Genomic DNA, 22,414 nt, shown 5'->3' with positions numbered 1-22,414 from the left:
CTGATGCAGCCAACCACCACAGTATTGATAGCTCTGAAAAGAACTGCGTTAGGCTAGTGTCAAACTGCACCAATCGATGTACAAGACACTCTGGTGATCTCAAGTCTGAGGATCACATGCACCACCATTCGTTAGAGGATTTGTTCCATAGACACTGGGGTTACCATCCATATAGAATCCTCTGGTGGGTCTGTCTAGAGAAGTTGCCTCTAGCAAGCACCCATGCGTTGCACTAGGTTGTCGGCAAAGATGTGTAGATCAGTAAAGTGCATACTGGTGACAATCTCGCAGATCCACTGACAAAGCCTCTGTCGCAGCAGAAGCATGAAAGACACTTGAGATCATTTGGTATTAAATACATGAATGATTGGCTGTAGTGCAAGTAGGAGATTGTTAGAGTAGATGCCCTAGAGCCAATCAATTATTGTAGAATTGACTCTTTGTAATAATGTTCATTGATCAATAAAAGACATTTTATACTATATCGTGTAAATCATCATTGTATGTATTGATATATGTCCTTAGACTAGTAGAACCATGACGAGGGTATCAAGTGTTTCAAATCTTGATAGTGAGAACCTTATGAGCACATATGGTGGCCATTCTAGAAACGTCCGTAACCCTAGTATTATTCTGAAGTAAGGGCACAGATAATACGGTAAGGCTATCATAGTGTTGAGCGACCCTGTCGAAAGGCAATGACTGATCTCACTTATTAAGGTTGTTTGGTGACAACTTGGTGCAACACATAGGTGCTTGTTGTAGGCAAGTTCACTAGACTGACCCACCAGAGGATTCCATATGGATGGTAACCCAAGTGTCTATGGAACAAATCCTCTAACGAATGGTGGTACATGTAATCCTCAGACTTGAGATCACCGGAGCACCTTGTGCATCGATTGATGTAGTTTGGCACTAGCCTAACGCAGTTCTATTCAGAGTTTTCAATACGGTGGTGATTGGCTACAGCAAGGAGTGTATCAAGACTATGGTGGATAGACAGATGATTCATCACTCTCAGGTACGGGAGAAGTTATCTCATGGCATAATTCAGTAAATGGCAATGACACTAAAACTGTGGCCACAGTGGGATTGAGTTGTTGCTCTTTCCAGTTTATAATATAGGTCATTGGTCCAGTAACTAAATACATAATATCGAGAGTAACCAAGGTTGACACTATTTCTACGCCTCGGTCTTGTCGAGATAACGGATGATGAAAGGATTGGATTGCACGGTAACCATATCGTTGACAGGTAGTTGCTTTGCTGAATCCGAATCTATCAGGTGGCCATGATGCCTTGCTAGGGGCCAATCTTGGTCTGTGTGTAGTGAGATGATTAATTGGTGTTAATCATTATAATGCACACTACCGGTATGATGAGGAGACTACAGGTCACACACATAGAAGATAATTTAAGAACCAATTTACAAGAAGGCGTTTTCGTCTTTTCTAGGTGAAAGGGTATTTTGGTAATTTTAGAGTGCAATTAAATTTACTGAGGTCGTAGCTTTATTTAATTTGTTAATAAAATTAAATAAGTGAGATTACGTTTAAATATGTGTTCGCATGTATATAAATAAATTATCATTATTGTTAAATGTTAATATATTATAAATATATTAATTGAATTTAATTAAGATAATGATAATTAAATTTAAAATATCTAAATGGGGATGTTTGGATACAAGGGGTGTTTGGGTTGGAGCCCAAACCCATTCCATGATGGAATAGGGAAAGTGTGCACTATATAAGTGCAATACTTTGTGAAATAATTAAGAGAATTCACTCATTCAATCATTATTTCATTCACAAAATATTCCAGCCCCTTTCTCTTCTCATCCACGCCAGATTGGGTTTTTTGCTTGAAACAAAATTTGTTTATTTTGTTCTTGGTTCTTAAGGCTAAAGAGGATCTAGCAAATCCCTCTTTAGTTCCTTGGGGTTATCTTCATGTGGACTACATTGGTTTGATCCCACTCTTAGTTGGTAGCGAAATAAGTTCAGAGACAAGTTGGAGGAGCCCCCAAACGTGCATATGATTTCTTAAACTCTAATTTGAAAATCTGCAGATTCTTATTTATTTTATAAACTATAAATTTGTACCATGATCTTGGTTCTGAGAAACGATCCATGTTGTAAATAATTTTTGTTTTTCGCTGCCATAACTTAATCGTTTCCTAACAAGATACCCCCTTTATTACTCAAATTTACCCTTTTACAATAAAAAATAAAGGAATTACAACAAATATTTTAGGACAAGATGTGACATTTGAATTTGTTAATCATCTATTAGTAAAAGACATTAGTAATTTAAAAAATATTTCAATATCTAGGATAAATACTATTACTAAATTAGAGAGTCTAGAAATTGTTTCTACAAGAGAATGGCTCGATACTAGAAAAATTTTTGATGCTTGCATTACAAAAACGTGTTTTGAACTTTTTGCATTAAAATTTAAAACTTTTCAAAATCATGTTTTCAATAAAATACAAGAGTTAATTTTTTTTTACTCTAATAGTCTCTCTCATAATAACTTTCAGGATGAAATAATTTTGAGAGAAAGTGAGGAAAAGATGGGCACTCCCATCAAACCCCAAAATAATCCAAAATCAAAAGTATCATATGCAACGCTACCAGCTCAACAACCTATTACATTGTAAATAATTGATCTACCATATGCAACGGAAAACAAAAATTCAATCTGTAAATCAATTATCTTTCTTTGCCTAGATCTGAATATAGATTATACCATTTATATGTTTATAAACAAAAATTTGTATAAAGTAAATCCATTCAAGGATTAGAATAGTTATGTACGTTTGGAGGCTCCTTCGAATATCTCTGATTTCGGATTGGAATACTATTCATGGACTGTTCACGGTTACTATTTACCGTCAACTGTTCATGGTTACTGCTCACTATCTACTGTTCACGGTTACTGTTCACCATCTACTGTTCACATGATTTTTTGCCAATTGATCCAAAATAGGATCGCACTCACGGAAGTCCACATGAAGATAATCCGCAGAACCATTGATTATTTTGGTAGAACAATCAAGCGCTTCAAGAATCAAGAAAGAAGAACAAGAAAAGTTTTCTTTTTGAGAGAGAGAGATAGGGTGGCTACGTTTTTAATTGAATGAATAATTCTATATTGTTTTAATTTTAAGTTGTACTTATATAGTGCAACAATCAAAACCCTATTCCACTTAGGAATAGTCATAGGCTCCAACCTTAGTTCACCCTTGCAACCAAACACACCCTTTATGGTATTTTAATTAATTAATTATTATTATAATTAAAATCAATTAATATATAATAATATATTAACATTTAATTATTAATAATAATTAATTTAAATATATACAGAGATATATTTAAATATAATCTCACTAATTTAATTTTATTATTCAAATTAAATACAGGCTACGACCTCAGCAAATTTAATTGTACTGTGAAATTACCAAAATACCCTTTCGTCTTAAAAGATGAAAACGCCCTTCTTTCTAATTGATTCTTGAACTATCTTCTAAGTGTGTGACCCGTAGGCTCCTCATCATATCGCCACTGTCTAGTATCGCGATTAACACCAATTAATCGTCTCACTACACACAGACCAAGATTGGCCCCTAGCAAGGCATCATGGCCACCCGATAGATTCAGATTCAGTGAAACCATAGCCTGTCAAAGGTATGGTTACCGTGCAATCAAATCCTTTCATCAACTGTTATCTCATCGAGACTGAGGTACAGAAATAGTGTCAACCTCAGATATCCTCGACATGTTTGTATTCAGTTGCTGGACCAATGACAGGAATATTAAATTGGATTGAGCATCAACTCAATCCCACTATGGCCACAGATTTAGTGTCATTGACATTTACTGAATTACCCAGTGAGATAACTTCTCCCGTGCCTAGGAGTGATGAATCCTTTGTCGATCCACCATAGTCTCGATACATTTCTCAATGCAGCCAATCACTACCGTATTGGTAGCTCTGAATAGAACTACGTTGGGCTAGTGTCAAACTACACCAATTGGTGCACAAGGCGCTCTAGTGATCTCAAGTCTAAAGATCACATGCACCACCATCCATTAGAGGATTTATTCCATAGACACTAGGGTTACCATCTATATAGAATCCTCTGGTAGGTCTGTCTAGTGAACTTGCCTCTAGCAAGCACCCATGCATTGCACCAGGTTGTCGGCAAACAACCTTGACAAGTGAGATCAGTCATTGCCTTTCAACAGGGTCGTTTAACACTATGATAGCCTTACCGTATTATCTATGTCCTTGGTCAGAATAATACTAGGGCTACAGATGTTTCTAGAATGGCCACCATATGTGATCATAGGGTTCTCACCATCAAGATTTGAAACACGTGATACCATCATCATGGTTCTACCATCTTAAGGACATATATCATTACATACACGATATAGGAGAATATGCCTTTTATTGATAAATAAATAGTTATTACAAAGTCAATTTTACAATAATTGATTGGCTCTAGGGCACCTACTCTAATAATCTCCTACTTGCACTATGGCCAATCATTCATGTATTTAATACCGAATGACCTTAAGTGTTTTTCATGCTTCTGTTGTGATAGAGGCTTCATCAGTGGATCGGCGAGATTTTCATCAGTATGCACTTTACTTATATGTACATATTTCCTCTCAACCATTTCTTTGATGAGATGAAAACGTCTGAATATGTGTTTGGACTTCTGGTGAGACCGTGGTTCCTTTGCTTGAGCAATTGCTCCATTGTTGTCACAATAGACATCTATCGGATCAACAAATGTGGAAACCACACCAAGTTTAGTGACGAACTTCTTAATCCAAACTGCCTCCTTGGCCGTATCGGATAATGCAATATACTCAGCCTCCCTGTCCGTCATGGGAAACAGTGTCGTCGTACGCTCAACGGACCTAAACCATTCTTTTGCCACTAAAGGGCTTGTTGTACCTTTAAATTCTGACGGCTGAAGTTGATTTGGAAGCCCATAAATCAGTTCAATCAGATTCTATACTGTCTGAGGTACCGGCCTTTCTCTTTCCCCTCTAGTAGGTGGTATTTAAACGGGGGTTTCAATTCTTTCTGGTTCAACTCTCCCCTGTCTTTCTACTAAGACTTGCTGTACAATCCCCCGTATTCTAGCTTCATCAAGGGTAGGGGGAGTAGGTTCTAGTGGGTTAGAAGGTTCCCCCGTATTCACTATTTTCTTACTACTTGCTTGGGTTCTACGTCTCATCTACAAAACAACCACATTTAATCAACTCATGCAACACTTTAAGTAAGGAAAGAAAATTTAACTTACAACAGTCGGCTACAGAACGTCGCGAAGGTGAGAATGGCACACTGTCAACCCAAAATCTTGGCTCTGATACCAAAAATGTAATGAATTCTTTCTACTAGTATACTTTAGAACATATATAATAAAAACATACATACTTAGCATATGAAAAATAGTTGGGCCTAAAGTTTCTTTACTTATAAAATATAATTCTTTACATATACCAAAATAACAAGTACAAAAACATTAGCAACGATGGACAGTAATGCCAATTCTCTCCACTTGTCGACTTCCTTTCAACCGCTGCTCACCTATTTCCTGCAAAACATGGAAAAAACAATGGGGTGAGCACAAAAATGCTCAATAAGTAAATCCCTTATCTCTTCTCCTTCTTTGGTTCTTTCCTTACTTAATTCTCTTCTTCTTTCTTTCGTTCCTAGTTCTTTCTCTGTTTCTAATTCTTACTGTTTTTTCTTTCTTCCTAATTCTCGCTGTTCTTTCCTTCTCTCTGTTCTTTCTTTCTATTTTTTTTTTCTATTCTTTCTAACCATGATCGAATTCATGGTAATATACATGAATGATATGCATATGCAATAATGCATAAAAATGCATTTTTCTTTCTTCTTTCTATTTCTTATTCTATTTCTTTTCTTTTCTTTCTTGTCTTGCTTGCTCAAGTTTCTCTTTTCTTTCTTGTTCTTGTTCTTTCTTATTCCTTCTTGTCTTATTCTTATTCTTTCTTTTCTTATTCTTATTCTTTCTTATTCCTTCTTTTCTTATTCTTTTCTTTCTTATTCTTTCTTTTCTTATTCTTTGCTGATTGGACTCGGTTGATGCATGGATTCGGAACCTTGGACGTGTGAGTGAGTACAGTCCTCATCTACATGTACTCTTGCAGACCGTACAAATTCTTTCTTTCTTCTTATGCCACTCAATTAAGGTGGCGTGCATGTAGGAATTCTTCTTGGTACACCCCTCATCCACATACACTCTTACGAGTCATACAATTATTCTTCTTCTTATGCCACTCAATTAAGGTGGCGTGTATGTGGGAATTTTGTTAGTAAATGATCCATATACGCAGCAGAAACAACGAAAAATATAATACAAGGATCGTTTACATGAGCCCAGATCAAGGGTATAATTTTACAATTTTATCATAGTAAGAATCTGCATAAATATTAATCATGAGTTAAGAGAATCATGCGCACGTTTGGAGGCTCCACCACATTTGTCAATGAACGTTTTTGCTACCGATCCAAGTATAGGATCGAACTTATGAAGTCCACACGAAGACAATCACAAAGAACTAAGGAGGGATTTGCTAGATCCTTCTTAGCTTTAAGATTAAAGAAGAAAATCAAATGAATTGATTTTTGGGCAAAATGGGTTTCTGCCGTGGGAGTGTTTTTGGGGCTGAAGGAGTTCTCTCTTTTTAATCAAATGATATAATGAATCTCATATATCATTTACAATTAACATTTTCTTTTATAGTTAAAAACTTAGTTGCCTTATTCCCATATAGAATAGGCTTGGGCTCTAACCCAAACTGTAACGCCCCACTTGAGGTACGTAGTAAATTATGTTGTGTGCTTGAATGTTTAATTGCTTTGTTCTCATTTGAGCTTGTATGTCGTTATTTTCAGTTGGTTGGCCTTAGTTTGTTTGGTTGAGTGTTTGCCCTGATTTTGGTTGAGTTTTGGCGAAGTTTGGAATTTCGGTCTTTGTCGGGGCGAAGAATAGTCTTCACCGCGGCGACATTGACTTTGTAATTGTGGTGTCGGCTCTGTAATTTTTCGCTGGGGCGACGGAACTTTTTTCACCGCGGTGACAGGACAGCAGAAAAGTGTATTGAGGTTTCTAGAGAATTCTCAATAGGGGTAAAATGACCTTACTACCCTTAATTAGCAGGAAGAGTGGGGAGTGAATTGTAAGGAAATTTTATGGAGAATATGTTAGAGTGGGGGTGTGATTGTAATGATTTAAAGGACAAGGATGGAATTTCTAAGGAACAGCAAGGGCAATATGGGAATGAATGAAGATATTTTGAGCTAAAAAGGGGTTAAGCTTAGTAAACCCTTCATTCTTCATCTTTCACCGTCTCTTCCATTCTCTATTTCCTCTCAACTTTCCCTTCAACCTTCCAAGAATTTTACAGGGTTTTTGAGTAGTTTGGGATAGAGAAGCAATCTAAGGCATCCTAAGGTAAGGATTCTTGCTTTAGATGTGAAGTTTTGCATATATTTGTATATTAAAATCTTATGGTGTTATTGTTTAAAGGGTAGAGAAGAGACAAGCATTGTAAAGGAAAGGAAAGTGCTAGTGAGATCTCTCCATTACAAGGTAAGTAAATCCCAATCTAAGTTGATATTTGAGAACTCTTTTAAGTAGAGATTTAGTAGAAATTGTGTATGCATGATAGATGATATGTGATTGAGAATTGAGATGGAGATGAATAATTGCTTTGTGGTTGTTAAATACACTTAAATCATGAGAAGTGTGATGTGTGATGAGAATGTAGTTTGAGATGAAATTGGAGGAGATTGAGAAATCTCTTTGGAAGTGTTATGTTGTGACATGAATTATAGCTTGGTGAGGGAGTTTTCTCCCATTTTGGATGGTTCAAGAGAGGAATAAAACCATATATAAAGTAGAGTTTACTTATGCACACTAGTTGTTTGATGAAATGCCTAAGAGAATCATAAGTAGTAAACCTTAATTCTTGCAACATTGCATGTTGGTATTTCATGACTGCATTAGTGGAGAAGATTAATTGTGCATTGAGAAGTGGCTTGAGAAAGAGTAGAGAGCTTTGTGTATGAACTACTTTAAGAGTAGAGAGAATGAGAAAAATACAAAAAGCAGGTTGGTGCTTTGTGATCTCCACCCGGTAGATACTAAAAGCAGGTTGGTGCTTTGTGATCTCCACCCGGTAGATACTAAAAGCGGATTGGTGCTTTGTGATCTCCGCCCAGTAGTTACTAAAAGCGGTTGGTGCTTTGTGATCTCCTCCCGAAAGTCATGAAGAGTGGGTTAGTGCTGTGTGACCTCCACGCGACCGTGCCTCCGGTAAGATGAGGCCATGACATATAACAGAAGTTAAGTAATGAGAGCTGTGTGAAAGAGAAAATAATAAATGAGATAAGAAGAGTGTAAGGAAAGAATTAAGAGAAAGAGTTACGGGGACAGTCGAGTAGAATATTTACTTACTGAGCATTATTTTGTGCTCACCCCGTTGTTTTCTTTGTGGTTGCAGGATCTAGGTGAGAACACGGTCGGATGGGCGTCGGCAAGCGAGAAGCAATAGCTACACTGTCTGCTGTTTTAATGGCATTTTGTAAATGATACTCTCTTTTGTATAAAGAATGTTTATATGTAATAAAAGGAAAATTTTGGGCCCATTTACTTTTACTAATATAAATGTATTTTACTTGATATATTTCTATGAGTATCCTAGTATAAAGCAGTTATTACATTTTTGGTATCAGAGCAAAGATTTTGGGATTTGATAGTATACTATTTTTGGTATCAACTGAGTTTAATGTTTAAAATGAACAAAATCAAATAAAACAAATAAACATAAAGACAAACAAAAACAGGTGCTCCGGCTCATTCTTCTTCTTCCTCTTCTTCTTCTTCATCCTCCTCTTCTTCCTCTTCTTCCGACTCGGAGCCCAACCACTCATCTGAATCCCAGTCAGCCCATTGGTATGCTGAAGTGTCAACGTTGAGCTCTTTAAAGCTATTCTTCTGCATCTCACACATCATGTGGGTCTGTTCAACCACCCAATCCTGACGTTTTGTCATCCGTTTCATCATACCCATCATCTGATGCATCATCTCTTTCTGTGTAGCTACGGAGCTAGAAGATGTGGTAGGGCCTTGTGTGGTTCTCTGTCGTTTTGCCCCTGCTCTTGGTTGCGTAGCTTCCGGACGGTCAAGGTGCTTCCTATAATACTCTAAGTCTAGAACTGGAGCAGCATGAATATGGTGCTTGTCATCCTGAACCTCGACTCCAGCTCTAAGGCAAAAGGCTGTGATGAGATGTGGGAAACCGTAACTTGTTCACCCTGGTTTGGAAGCCTGCTTAATGCTATTATAGATCGTGTCTCCTACATCGATATGCTTCCCTGTGGCAATAGAGTAAAGCAATACTGCCTTCTCGTGAGTAACTGTGCTGTAGTGCGATTCTGGCATCAATTTTGCACTGACAAAATATTGCCACAGTCGAGCCATCGATGTCAACTGAGTTCCCTTGAGAGTCTTCTTCTGTTTCTTCGATACTGCCCAATCTGCATCCAGTTTTGCAATGACCGGAAGGATGATACTGTCCTCAAACCGTGATCTCTTAAACTGTACGTACTCATCTTGGAAAATTTCAGTCAGGTTATAGAATTCATTGATCACCCTTTCCGTAAATGGTACGTCAACCCCTCTTACAAAAACTGTACCTTCTTGACAATCCGAGAGATTGGCATAAAACTCTCTTACTAGCAGCTCTACAGCCGGTTGTGCAGGAGCACTCATAAACATCTCCCAACGTCTCCCTCTACTCCAGTCCAAGGCCTGACTCGTGGTTAATCCGCGCTCAGGAATAATACCCTTATCCTTTCTTTAGATTGCCCCCTCATACCTTTTACGGGCTTCCTCATTAACAAAACGGTTGTCAACATTCTTTCCTTTGCCCTTACCCTTACCCTTGTATGGATGCTTAATTTTGGCAGGCATTGTTCACAATTCAAATTCACTCAAAAATTATATCCCAACAATTCAAACCTAGTTGTTCTACACAACCAATTCAATCCTGCAAAAACAAACAATACTTCCAAAAATTTACGCTTTACCCCCAAACTACAAAATTTTCAAATCCACACAAACACTCCAATTTTTCAAAAACCCACACTCCTCACAATCACCCAATGCACAAACTACTCTTCCTCTAACAAAATCAACGCTCAAAATCACCCAAATTCCACAACTCAATCACAACAAAAATTTGCAGATCTATAATTAAAAACTTGAAATTGTGCGAAAAAAAAACTTTGGGTACTTGAGATCTTACCAATATGAAAGAGTATTCGCCACCAATTGAACCAGAAACAGCCCAGATTGAAAAGCCCCAAATTTTTGCTCCAAAAATTTTCATGAAATTTTCGTGAAAATTGTTGTTGAAATGGGTTGTTTTGGTGTTTAGGAAGGTTAGGGAGTAAGAATTTTGGTTGGAAAAGCACTAGGAAGGCAAAATATTGAATTTTGAAATTTTTCTCTCAAGTGAAAATGAAAAGTTGCGTGAAGAATGAAAAAGAAGAGTGGGTATTTATAGAAAAGTACCGTCGCCACGGCGAAGAACAAGCTTCACCGCGGCGAAGTAAAATTCTTCGCTGGGGCGAAAACATACAGAGGCAACTTGCCCCAGCGAAAGAATTTTCTTCGCCGCAGCGACAATGCCTTAGAAAATTTTCACAAATTTTATCCTCCTTTCTTTGCCGCGGTGAAAACGTCCAAGAGCTCACACAATTTTCAGTTTGCTTCATCCCGGCGAAGAACAATCTTCGCCGCGGCGAAGTCTGGAACTTTCACACCGAATTCTTCTTCATAATTCTTCGCCGCGACGACGAATACTTCTTTGCCCCGACGAAGTCTGGGGCATTTTAATTCATTTCTTTCGCTGAAAACTTCACCTGAAACACCCAAAAACACACACATTAAAAATCATACAAACTCATAATGAATTCAAACAAATTCAAACAACCAAAATGAAAAACAAACAATTAAAAACACTTGGATTGCCTTCCAAGAAGCGCTTGTTTATATTTGATAGCTCAACTCTCTCAATCCTTCAAGTTGGGATGTCAAGCCGAATTGGGATGGATTTGCAACTCATCATCCCAACTATGTAGGGCTTCAATCTCTGTCCATTTACCGTAAAGGTGCCCTTTTTTTCATGTGACACTTCCACCGCTCCGTATGGGTGAACTCTTGTCACTGTGAACGGTCCGGACCATTTGACATTTGATGGTGGTGGCAGCTTCTCAATCACTTCTGTCTTTGCTCAATCAACTTCTATTCCATCCTTGGAGATCCTATGCCCGAGCACTATTCCCTCTTGGACCATGAAGTGACACTTCTCCCAATTGAGCACCAAGTTCGTCTCCTTACATCGCTGCAAAACAAAAGAAAGATTAGTTAGACAGCTATCAAATGATGAACCAAAAACTAAGAAGTCGTCCATGAAGACTTCTATAAACCGTTCCACCATGTCTCCAAAGATTGACATCATGCATCTTTGAAATGTTGCTGGTGCATTGCATAACCCAAAAGGCATCCTTCGGTACGCAAAGGTGCGGTAGGGGCAAGTGAAGGTCGTCTTCTCTTGATCCTCATGAGCGATGGCAATCTGGTTATATCCTGAATACCCATCCAGGAAACAGTAATAGGCATGTCCTGCCAACCTCTCCAATATCTGATCAATGAAAGGCAATGGAAAATGATCCTTCCTTGTCGCCTCATTCAATTTTCGGTAATTAATGCACACTCTCCAGCCCGTCACCGTCACCGTCCTCGTTGGTATCAACTCGTTACTCTCATTCTTTACCACTGTGATACCTCCTTTCTTCGAAACCACTTGTACCGGGCTCACCAATGGGCTATCAAAAATAGGATAAATAATCCCCGAAGCTAAGAGTTTCACCACCTCCTTTCTCACCACTTCCTTCATCGAAGGATTCAATCTCCATTGTGGTTACACCCTAGGCTTAAAATCATCCTCCATGAGTATCTTATGCATGCAAAATGATGGCGAGATACCTCTAATGTCTGAAATGGTCCATCCAATTGCTAGTCTATGTTCCCTCAACACCCTAATCAACCGCTCTTCCTCCAATTTACTCAATCCTGAAATAATGATCACTAGGAAGGTTTCTGAGTCCCCAAGATATACATATTTAAGGTGGGAAGGTAAAGGTTTTAACTCAAGCTTTGGAGGTTCTTCATTTTTTCCTTCTCCTTCTCTTTGTCAAAATCAAACTCCTCAAATTCTACATCTTTACTCTCATCAATCGGTTGAAATGCTTCTAACATCTTAGCACAATCATTACTCGCCGACTCTTCTACCTCTACTATTTTTGATTTGGCTATACACGCTTCTAGAGGTAATTGTGGGGTGTTTTCTTCCATAGATTCCTCAACCAATTTGTCCACCACATCGACACTAAAACATGAATCCGTTTCAGCCGGAAACTTCATCGCCTCAAAGACATTGAAAATTACTGTTTCATTTTGAACTCTCAACAGTAACTTTCCTTCCTACACATCAATAAGTGCTCTCCCCGTGGCCAAGAATGGTCGGCCCAAAATCAGAGGAATTTCCTTATCCTCTTCCATGTCCAACACCACAAAATCTGTTGGAAAAATTATCTTGCCCACCTTCACCAATACATCCTCTACTATCCCCCTCGGGTGTTTTATTGACCTATCCGCTAGTTGCAACGATATGGTCGTTGACTTTACTTCACCAATTCCCAATCTCCTGAAAACAGAAAAGGGCATCAAATTAATACTAGCTCCTAGATCACACAAAACACGATCAAACGTAGTATCTTCTATAATACAAGGAATGGTAAAACTCCCTGGATCTTTGAGCTTCGGGGGTAACTTCTTCTGGAGGATGGCACTGCACTCCTCTGTGAGCATCATCGTTTTCTCATCTTCTAACTTCCTTTTGTTCGATAAGATTTCCTTTAGGAACTTCGCATAACTCGGCATCTGTTGCAATGCATCTGCAAAAGGAATGTTAATATGCAATTTTTTAAAAATTTCAATAAACTTTGAAAATTGTTATCCTGATTCTTTTTCTTCAATCTCTGAGGAAAAGGCACGGGTGGGGTGTGATATGCCAACTCTGGTGGTATCTCAGGGAATGGAAATTTCTCCTTCTTCTTTTGCCTTTCATCTTTTTTCTTTTTCTCCTCCTCCAAACCACTTGGTTCCTCTTCAGCAACAATCTCTTCATCAAATTCCTCTTCAGATTCTTCCTTTTCAGTTTCTTTCTGTCCAGCTTGTTCAACCTCTTCCAAAACTGTCCCACTCCTCAAAATAATGGCATTTGCTTGCTCACGTGGGTTAGTGACTGTATTGCTTGTTAAGGAACCCTGCGGTCTCTCATTTAACTTCTCGGCCAATTGGCTCATCTGTACCTCAAGATTCCAAATAGACGCCCCTTGATTTCTAAAATTCGTCCTCGTCTCATTCATGAATCCCGTGGTCTCCTGCATAAAATTCCCAAACATATCTTCCAACTTTGTCACTCTTGGATCTCCCGGTTGATTATTCACCCCTGGTTGGTTGTTTGGCAATGTCCTTTGGTTCCATTGATTATTTTACTGGTTCTGATTGCCCCAAGCCATATTTGGATGATTTCTCCACCCCGGGTTGTATGTGTTGGAGTATCGGTTGTTTGGTTGTCTCTGATTTCCTGCCAAATAATTCACTTGCTTCGTTGATGAAGATAATGAAGCAAATGTGTTCCCAACTTGACACTCGCTGCTCACATGGTTTCCTGCACAAAAATCACAAGTTAGTTAAGGTGCTTGAATAGAGTTTACCTGCATAGTTCCCAACTGTTTCTGAAGTGCCGTGAGTTGGGCTGAGATGGCTGTAAAGGCATCAACTTCATGAAGACCCGAAGATTTCCTTGGTGTTGCTCTCTCATTTGGTCTTTGATAGTTGTTGCTTACCAAAACCTCAAGTAACTCATAGGCCTCTTCTGGTGTCTTATTCTGCAAAGCTCCTCCCGATGCTGCATCCACCATGGTTTGCACATTACCCATCAGTCCATTGTAGAAAGTTTGGACTTGAAGCCAAACTGGAAACCCATGGTGTGGACATTTCCTCATTAACTCCTTATACCTCTCCCAAGCCTCATACAATGACTCGGACTCATCTTGTAGAAATGATGTGATATCATTTCTGAGTTTTGCCGATTTAGCTGGAGGGAAGAACTTAGTAAGGAATTTTTGTGCTAGATCATTCCAAGTTGCGATAGTTCCAGGTGGTAGTGCCATTAACCACCCCTTGGCTTTATCCCCCAATGAGAATGGGAATAACCTCAACCTAATGGCATCATCCGACACTCCGTTTGACTTGAAGGTGTCACAAATTTCCAAGAAATTTGCAATATGCTGATTCGGATCTTCCTTCAAATCACCATTAAATCTAACTGACTGTCGGATCATCTGGATGATTGCCGGCTTGATCTCAAAGTTGTTGGCTTGCACCGTAGGTCTAGTAATACTCGACCCACTACCATTCACTGTGGGAACTGAAAATTCCCTCAGTGTCCTGTTTTCTGATTCTGCCATTTCAACAATTATTTCTTCTGCTTCTACAACTAAATCCTCTCTTTCTCTTTTCTCTCTGTTATGTCGTCTGATAGTTCTCTCAATCTCAAGATCAACAGGAACCACTGGTTGACGTCTCACTCTTCGCATAAACTGCAAAAATAGAAATGAAGGAAAGTGAGATCACAAACCAACTGAAAATTAAAAATGAAAATAAAACAAATAATGAAAAAAAAACAAAAATAAAAACTCCAATCTAGCTAAATATAGAAAGACTCAATGTTAACTTAAAACAGTCCCCGGCAACGGTGCCAAAAACTTGATGCGTGTTTCCTACAACATGCAAACGTAGCAAGTTCACTAGTCGCTCAAGTAATAGAGTGGTGAGTGAGTATCGTTCCCACGAGGATTGTTAGCTAAGCACTAAGTTTCCTACTATTCTCAAGTTGGAGCAATCGATTTCTTTTGGATTAATGGGAGTTATTTCTAATTAAAATTGAACAATAAATTTTAAACTAAAATTAACTATGAATGCGAGATGAAAAAAACACGGATAGCAATCAATTCAAGTAAAACAGGTAGGGTTTTGACTTCATTCGGATTTTATGGGTTAAACCTAAGAATTAAACTAAATTCATATTCATATGCATTGGTTGTAAATCGAACTCTCCAAAGTGTTAAACATACCTTCTCAGGCTATGTTTTCCTACTCTTCCTTATTAACTTTCCGCACCCAACAATTTGAAAATTAACAAATCCAAGCTCATTAAGCATAAGAATCCTACAATGATTTCATTGATTTTTGAATCTATCTCTAGCATCCAATACTACAATGGTGATTACCCAAGAAGCCTAACATGATTCATTTCTTAATCTCACCATGTTCATCACATATAAGCATTAAAATTCAGAGCAAACACACAATCAAAGCATAATCATATGAAAATAAAACAATCAATCACTTAACCCATTAAAATCTGAATTACAATCAAAACCCTAACCCAAAACGGATTAGTTCATAGATAAATCAACACTACAAATAAGAAAAACGGTAATATTAAAGTTCAGCATAATGAAAATGAGAGAAAAGACAAGAAATCTCCCCAAATGATGAATCCCCTGGTTCGAAATCGAATCTTCACACTTGTTACAACTCTAAATCACTCAAAAATAAATCAAAAGAAATGTAAAAAGCTGCTCAAACCCTATTCGAAGACTCCCTTCCAAAAAGGCTAAGTGTTTCTTTTATACCTCGCCCAAATTCCCCAGAAAAACACGCACAAAGTAAAACTGTGCATTTTACAAAACTGGAATTTATGACCGTCGCCACGACGAAGAAGAAATCTCGCCACAGCGAAGAGAGAAGCAGACATGTTTCGTGACTGGTGTACTTCGCTGCGACGAAGCTTCTTGAAAAGTTATGAAATTACAGAATTGCCACTCTGCTTGCATCTTCGCTTGATTCTTCGATCCTCGGTGCTCTCCCTTGGAAGCAAGCTTCATAGTGCTTTATTCTGCTTCAGAACTCTCCCAACTTCTGAGATCCGCTTACTTCTGAGTTTAGAATTTCCAATTTTGTCCTTATTTGCTCAAAATGTCCATTTTAACCTGAAACACGAAATGTAAAGATTTAAGCAACAATTCGGGTTAAAATGAACTAGAAAGTACCTGAAATCTGACTAAAAAGTCTGATGAAAACAGTATAATCCACGGATTATCAATACTATCCCACATTCCTTTAGGAATTCATAAAACCCTAAGCTTAAGTATTCACCTCCTCGATCTGACCGAAGAGCTTTAATACTTTTGCCCAACATATTCTGTACTTCATTCTTGAATTCCTTGAATCTATCAAAGGCTTCAGATTTATGTCTCATAAGGTAGACATAACCATATCTACTAAAATCATCAGTAAATGTGATGAAGTATGAATATCCACCTCTGGCCTCAACTGTTAGTGGACCACATACATCATTATAGATGATGCCTAATAGCTCAGTAGCCCTTTCACCTTGTCCTGTGAAAGGAGACTTGGTCATCTTGCCTAATAGGCATGACTCGCATACCTCAAATGACTGAAAGTCAAAAGGGTCCAAAACTCCATCCCTTTGAAGTTTTGCAGTGCGAGCCTTATTAACATGACACAATCTATAGTGCCAGAGATATGTTTGGTTTTGATCGCTATGTTTAGCTTTCTTGGTTTCAATATTAACAATATCCTTATTGTTTAAATCAAGAACATATAATCCATTATATAATCTTGCAATTCCAAATAGAATACCATTCAAACTAAAGGATAACAATCCATTAGATATCTCAAAATGATATCCTATATTATCCAAAGCGGATACTAAAATAATATTTCTAGAAATAGAAGGTACGTGATAACAGTTACGTAGTTCCAACAACAAGCTCGTTAGCAAACATAAACAGTAAGTCCCTATAGCCAATACGGCCACATGTGCTCCATTTCCAACTCGTAGGTCCACCTCTCCCTTGGCGAGCACTCTACTCTGCCTTAGTCCCTGCACATCAGTACAAATGTGAGTACCACATCCTGTGTCAATGACCCAAGATGTTGAGGGAGAGAAATTAATCTCAATCATAAACACACCTGAAGTCGTAGAATCTGACTTCTTCTTGCTTGCAAGGAAAACCTTGTAGTGCTTCCTCTAGTGGCCAAGCTTGCCACAAAAGAAGCAGACTACCTTGCCCTTCCCTATGCCACTCTCAGGCCCAAGAGCAACATGTCCTTTGTGTTTGGGCTTGGGCTTGGGCTTGGGCTTGGGTTTGGCCTTACCCTTGTCGTTACCCTTTCCTTTATAGACAGCAACCAGTAAAATAAGCTTGGACTTCTTCAAGTCCTACTCTACAATCCTCAGCATGTTCAAAAGCTCTGACAGGGTTTTCACCATTGTGTTCATATTGAAATTCATTATGAACCATGCATAAGAGTCAGGCAAGGATTGCATAATCAAATCCATTTGTAATTCTGCATCTAACTCAAATCCCAAAGTCTCAAGCCTCTCTATATGCTTGATCATCTTGAGCACATAAGGACCAACTTGGGCTCCCTTAGTTAGACGACTCCCAAACAGTGCTTTTGACACCTTGTACCTCTCATGTCGAGCATTTCCTTTGAAAAACTCCATGAGGTGTGGAATAATGGCAGCAACGTCCATATTCTCATCCTGCTTTTGCAGCATTGGTGTCATCGATGCTAACATCAAGCATTGAATGCCATCAGCATCATCAAGGAACTTTTGATAAGAATCCTTTACTTCCTGAGTGGCATCAGGATCAGGCTCAGCCATGTATGGCTTTTCAAGGATATACAATTTCTTTTCCAACTTGAGTATAATCCGAAAATTACGATACCAATATGAGAAATTGGATCAATCCAACCTGTTTTCTTTCTCGATTATCGGTCACAGGTTCATAATCCTCATTTTGTGAATCTACAATTGCATAAAAGATAAAGTCATTATAATGCTGCAGTGATGGATTAGATCGCCACAGCGTGCGCTGATTTATGTCGTCTACATGCACCACGTGCGTTCATCGCGGCGAGCGCTGATTTCAATCAGTGCTTGCCCTAAGGAAGATCGCCGCGGCGATGGGTTATATTGCCTTGGCGAGCGCTGATTTTGCAATCAGCAAGTACGCCAAACAATGCACACCGCGACGATGGGTTATATCACCGCGGCGAGTGTACACTGATCTGTAGCAACAGAACAGTTCAACCAGCCACCAAAAATTCACCAAACGGATTTTGCAATCAATCTTAACTTCTGATTTCAACAAAAATCCATAACCCAGTATACCAAACTTGCAGATCATCAACAAATTAAATTAAATTAAATAGATTTCTTAAAACATGCTTTTAAGGCAAATTTTTTGTGTAGATTCATCAAGGTAACATGTTATCATGCAAATACATGTAACCACCATACATAAAACTATAAAATCTGGTACCCTAGGCTCTGATACCACTGTTAGTAAACGATCACAGATGGTAGCGGAAAATAAAAACTATTTACAACATAGATCGTTCCTTAGCACCAAGATCAGGGCAAAAATTTATAGTTTATACATTAAATAAGAATCTGCAGATTTTCAGTTTAGAGTTTAAGAAATCATATGCATGTTTGGAGGCTCCTCCAACTTGTCTCTGAACGGGTTTCGCTACCGACCAAAGAGTAGGATCGAACCAATGTAGTCCACACGAAGATAACCCCAAGGAACTAAAGAGGGATTTGCTAGATCCTCTTTAGCCTTAAGAACCAAGAACAAATCAAATAATATTTGACTCAACCCAAAAGGCAAACTGGCGTGAAAGAGAAAAAAAGGGGGCTAGAATTTTAGTCTAAATGATTGAATGAAAAATCTTATTTTAATTCACAAAGTGTTGCACTTATATAGTGCACACTTTGCCCTATTCCATCATAGAATGGGCTTAGGCACCAACCCAAACACCCCTTGTATCCAAACAGCCCCATTTAGATATTTTAATTGTTATTATTATTATTTCAATTAAATTCAATTAATATATATCTCATATATATATTAACATTTAACAATAACAATAATTCATTTAAATATATACGATCACATATTTAAATATATTCTCACTTACTTAATATCAAATTAAATAAAGGCTACGACCTCAGCAAATTTAATTGCACAGTGAAATTACCAAAATACCCTTTTGCCTAAAAAGATGACAAGGCCCTTCTTATAAAATGGTTCTTAAATTATCTTTTATGTGTGTGACCTGTAAGCTCCTTATCATACCAGCAGTGTGTAGTATCGCGATTACCACCAATTAATCATCTCACTACACACAGACCAAGGTTGGCCCCTAGCAAGGCATCATGGCCACCCGATAGATTCGAATTCAGCGAAGCAGCTACCTGTCAACGATACAGTTACTGTACAATCCAATCCTTTCATCATTCGTTATCTAGACGACACCGAGGCATAGAAATAGTGTCAACCTCAGTTACTCTCGATATTATATATTCAATTACTGGACCAATGACTTGTATTATAAACTGGATAGAGCAACAACTCAATCCCACTGTGGCCACAGTTTTAGTGTCATTGCCATTTACTGAATTGCGTCGTGAGATAACTTCTCGTGTACCCAGGAGTGATGAATCCTCTGTCAATCCACCATAGTCTTGATACACTCATTGATGCAACTAATCACTACCGTATTGACAGCTCTAAATAGAACTGTGTTGGGCTAGTGTCCAACTACACCAATCGGTGCACAAGACGCTCCGGTGATCTCAAGTCTAAGGATCACATGCACCACCATTCGTTAGAGGATTTGTCCCATAGACACTAGGGTTACCATCCATATGGAATCCTTTGGTGGGCCAGTCCAGTGAACTTGCCTACAGCAAGCACCCATTTGTTGCACCAAGTTGTCACCAAACATCCTTGACAGGTGAGATCAGCCACTACCTTTCGACAGGGTCGTTCAACACTATGATAGCCTTACCGTATTATATGTGCCCTTACTTCAGAATAATACTAGGGCTACGGACGTTTCTAGAATTTCCACCATATGTGATCATAGGGTTCTCACTATCAAGATTTGAAACACTTGATACCCTCGTCACGATTCTACCATTCTAACGACATATATCAATACATACAATGATGATTTATGCGATATAGAATAAATTGTCTTTTATTGATCAATGAACATTATTACAAAGAGTCAATTCTACAATAATTGATTGGCTCTAGGGCATCTACTCTAACAATATGATATAAACGTCTACACCTAACCAACTAGAAAATGAAATGAAACAATACAAATGTCTTTAACAAAACGAAATCATGCAAAGAACATATGAAATATGAAAAGTATAAAAATTACAACGGTCCCTCATGTTCTTCTTTGGTTGAAATCTTTTCTTATTCTTCACTCCTCTATTACTAGGCCATCAAAATTGTCTCTCTATGGAGCGGGAGGTGGAATACTAGGCATTGCTGCTGATGGAGTCAATGGAGTTAACTTATTTACAAATACCTCAGCTTGTAAAGCTCGCTCCAAAGCCTTACTGTAAGTCTAAGGGGGTTGGGCACCTGCCATCACATCTTGAGCTATTTCTGGCTTCAGCCCATGCATGAACTTATTCATCCTCAATTCTGGTGTGCTCACTATACCTGGTGCAAACCTTGCCAAGGAATTAAATCTAATAGAGTATTCTTTCACTTAACTGATCCTCTGTCGTAAGCTAATAAACTCTTGTATCTTTTCATGAACTCTGTTAACTATCTTGAATTCTACCTCAAAAAGTCGTCAAAATCTCCCCAGGTCATAGTGGCTACATCATGAGTATCCTCCATCAGCTCCCACCATATCCGGGCATCACTCTTAAACAAAAAACTAGCGTACAGATCTTCTCCCAATCTGTCATGGGAAAAAGTGTTGTCGTACGCTCCATAGATCTAAACCATTCTTCTGTCACTAATGGGTCAGTCGTACCTCTAAATTCTGACGACTGATGCTGACTAGGTAACCCATAAATAGGCTCAAAACGGCTCTGTACTATCGAAGGTATTGACCTTTCTCTCTCATCTCTAGTGATCGGTATAACAACTGGTGTCTCAACTCTCTTCGATATAGGTCTCCCCTAACTCTCTGCCAATACATACTGAATAATGTTACGAATCCTCACTTCATCGAGGACAGGGGGAGTAAGTCCTAACAGGTTGGATGGCTCTTCATCAAGGACAGGGGGAGTAAATCCTGACGGGTTGGATGGCTCACATGTACTTAATGCATTCTTATTACCGGATCGAGTCATACGTCTCATCTAAAACACCAATACTATTAGTCAACTACAGGTGAGAAAAAGAAATAACTTACAATCGGCTACAGTACGTTGATAATCATATTTTACACTATGATTTTGCATTGAATTTTGATAGGATTTAGGATACTTTTCATACAATTTAGGCCATAATTGCTACCTAATTCTATTAATTTGTCTTTGCAGGCCTAAACGATGATTTTGAGTATAAATGACAGTTTTGAGCGTAAATTGTGTTACTTGAGCTTGAAAACTCAGAATGACCTGAATTTAGAAGTTTTGGAAAGCTAAGAAGAAGAGCTACAACTTTTATGTTTTGGGTTTTTCCTAATTCTGACTGGACAAGGGTAAAAACTTGGCTTGCCCGGCGTGAAAAGTTAAGCGGGAACTGAAGAAAAACGTCTTTGAACGTGCTTCAGTATTTCTGCCATATATTGAGATGTAGACCTTGGATTGTGCTGATTCTTGAATGAGTAGAAATATAATTGAAAGAAACAATTCATATGTTTATAACTTGTCAGATTCAGACTATATCATGCTCAAATTGGGCCCGAAAGTCCTTGCTGTGCAAGGAAAAAGCTTCACCGCAGCGAAACCTGCATCAGCTATAAAAATAAAACGACGCGTTTTGGCTTGCAGGGCTTCATCCTTAAGTGAGAGAGGTATAAATTAGAGTGAAAGGAAGAGAAAAAAAACTTGGTTTGTCATTTGGGAGCCAGCTCATGGAAGGAAAGATTATTGAAGATTTAGGCTTCAAATTAGAGAAGATTTCTCCCTTTTGCTTGTTTTTCAATGATGAATCTTGATTCAGTTTGTTTTGTTATTTTATTTCGTTGTTGAGTATGAACTGAGTTGTTTAGTTAGGGTTTGATGTAACCTTGATACAATGATTCAATTTTATATGAATTGATTTACTTTGAGTTTTAATTTCATGTTGAGT

General features: G+C 38.3%; 1 non-coding gene across 1 annotated transcript; it reads left to right on the top strand.

The window, feature by feature from the left end:
- The first annotated feature begins 14,171 nt into the window (after positions 1 to 14,171).
- LOC116145601 lies at positions 14,172 to 14,278 on the top strand. The gene has a single exon (XR_004130395.1). It is a non-coding gene; the product is annotated as a small nucleolar RNA R71 (small nucleolar RNA).
- Positions 14,279 to 22,414: the final 8,136 nt, after the last annotated feature.

This window comes from Pistacia vera, unplaced genomic scaffold (genome assembly GCF_008641045.1).
Source record: "Pistacia vera cultivar Batoury unplaced genomic scaffold, PisVer_v2 Contig462, whole genome shotgun sequence".
Lineage (NCBI taxonomy): Eukaryota > Viridiplantae > Streptophyta > Magnoliopsida > Sapindales > Anacardiaceae > Pistacia > Pistacia vera.
This window is presented reverse-complemented; position numbering and strand designations above follow the sequence as displayed.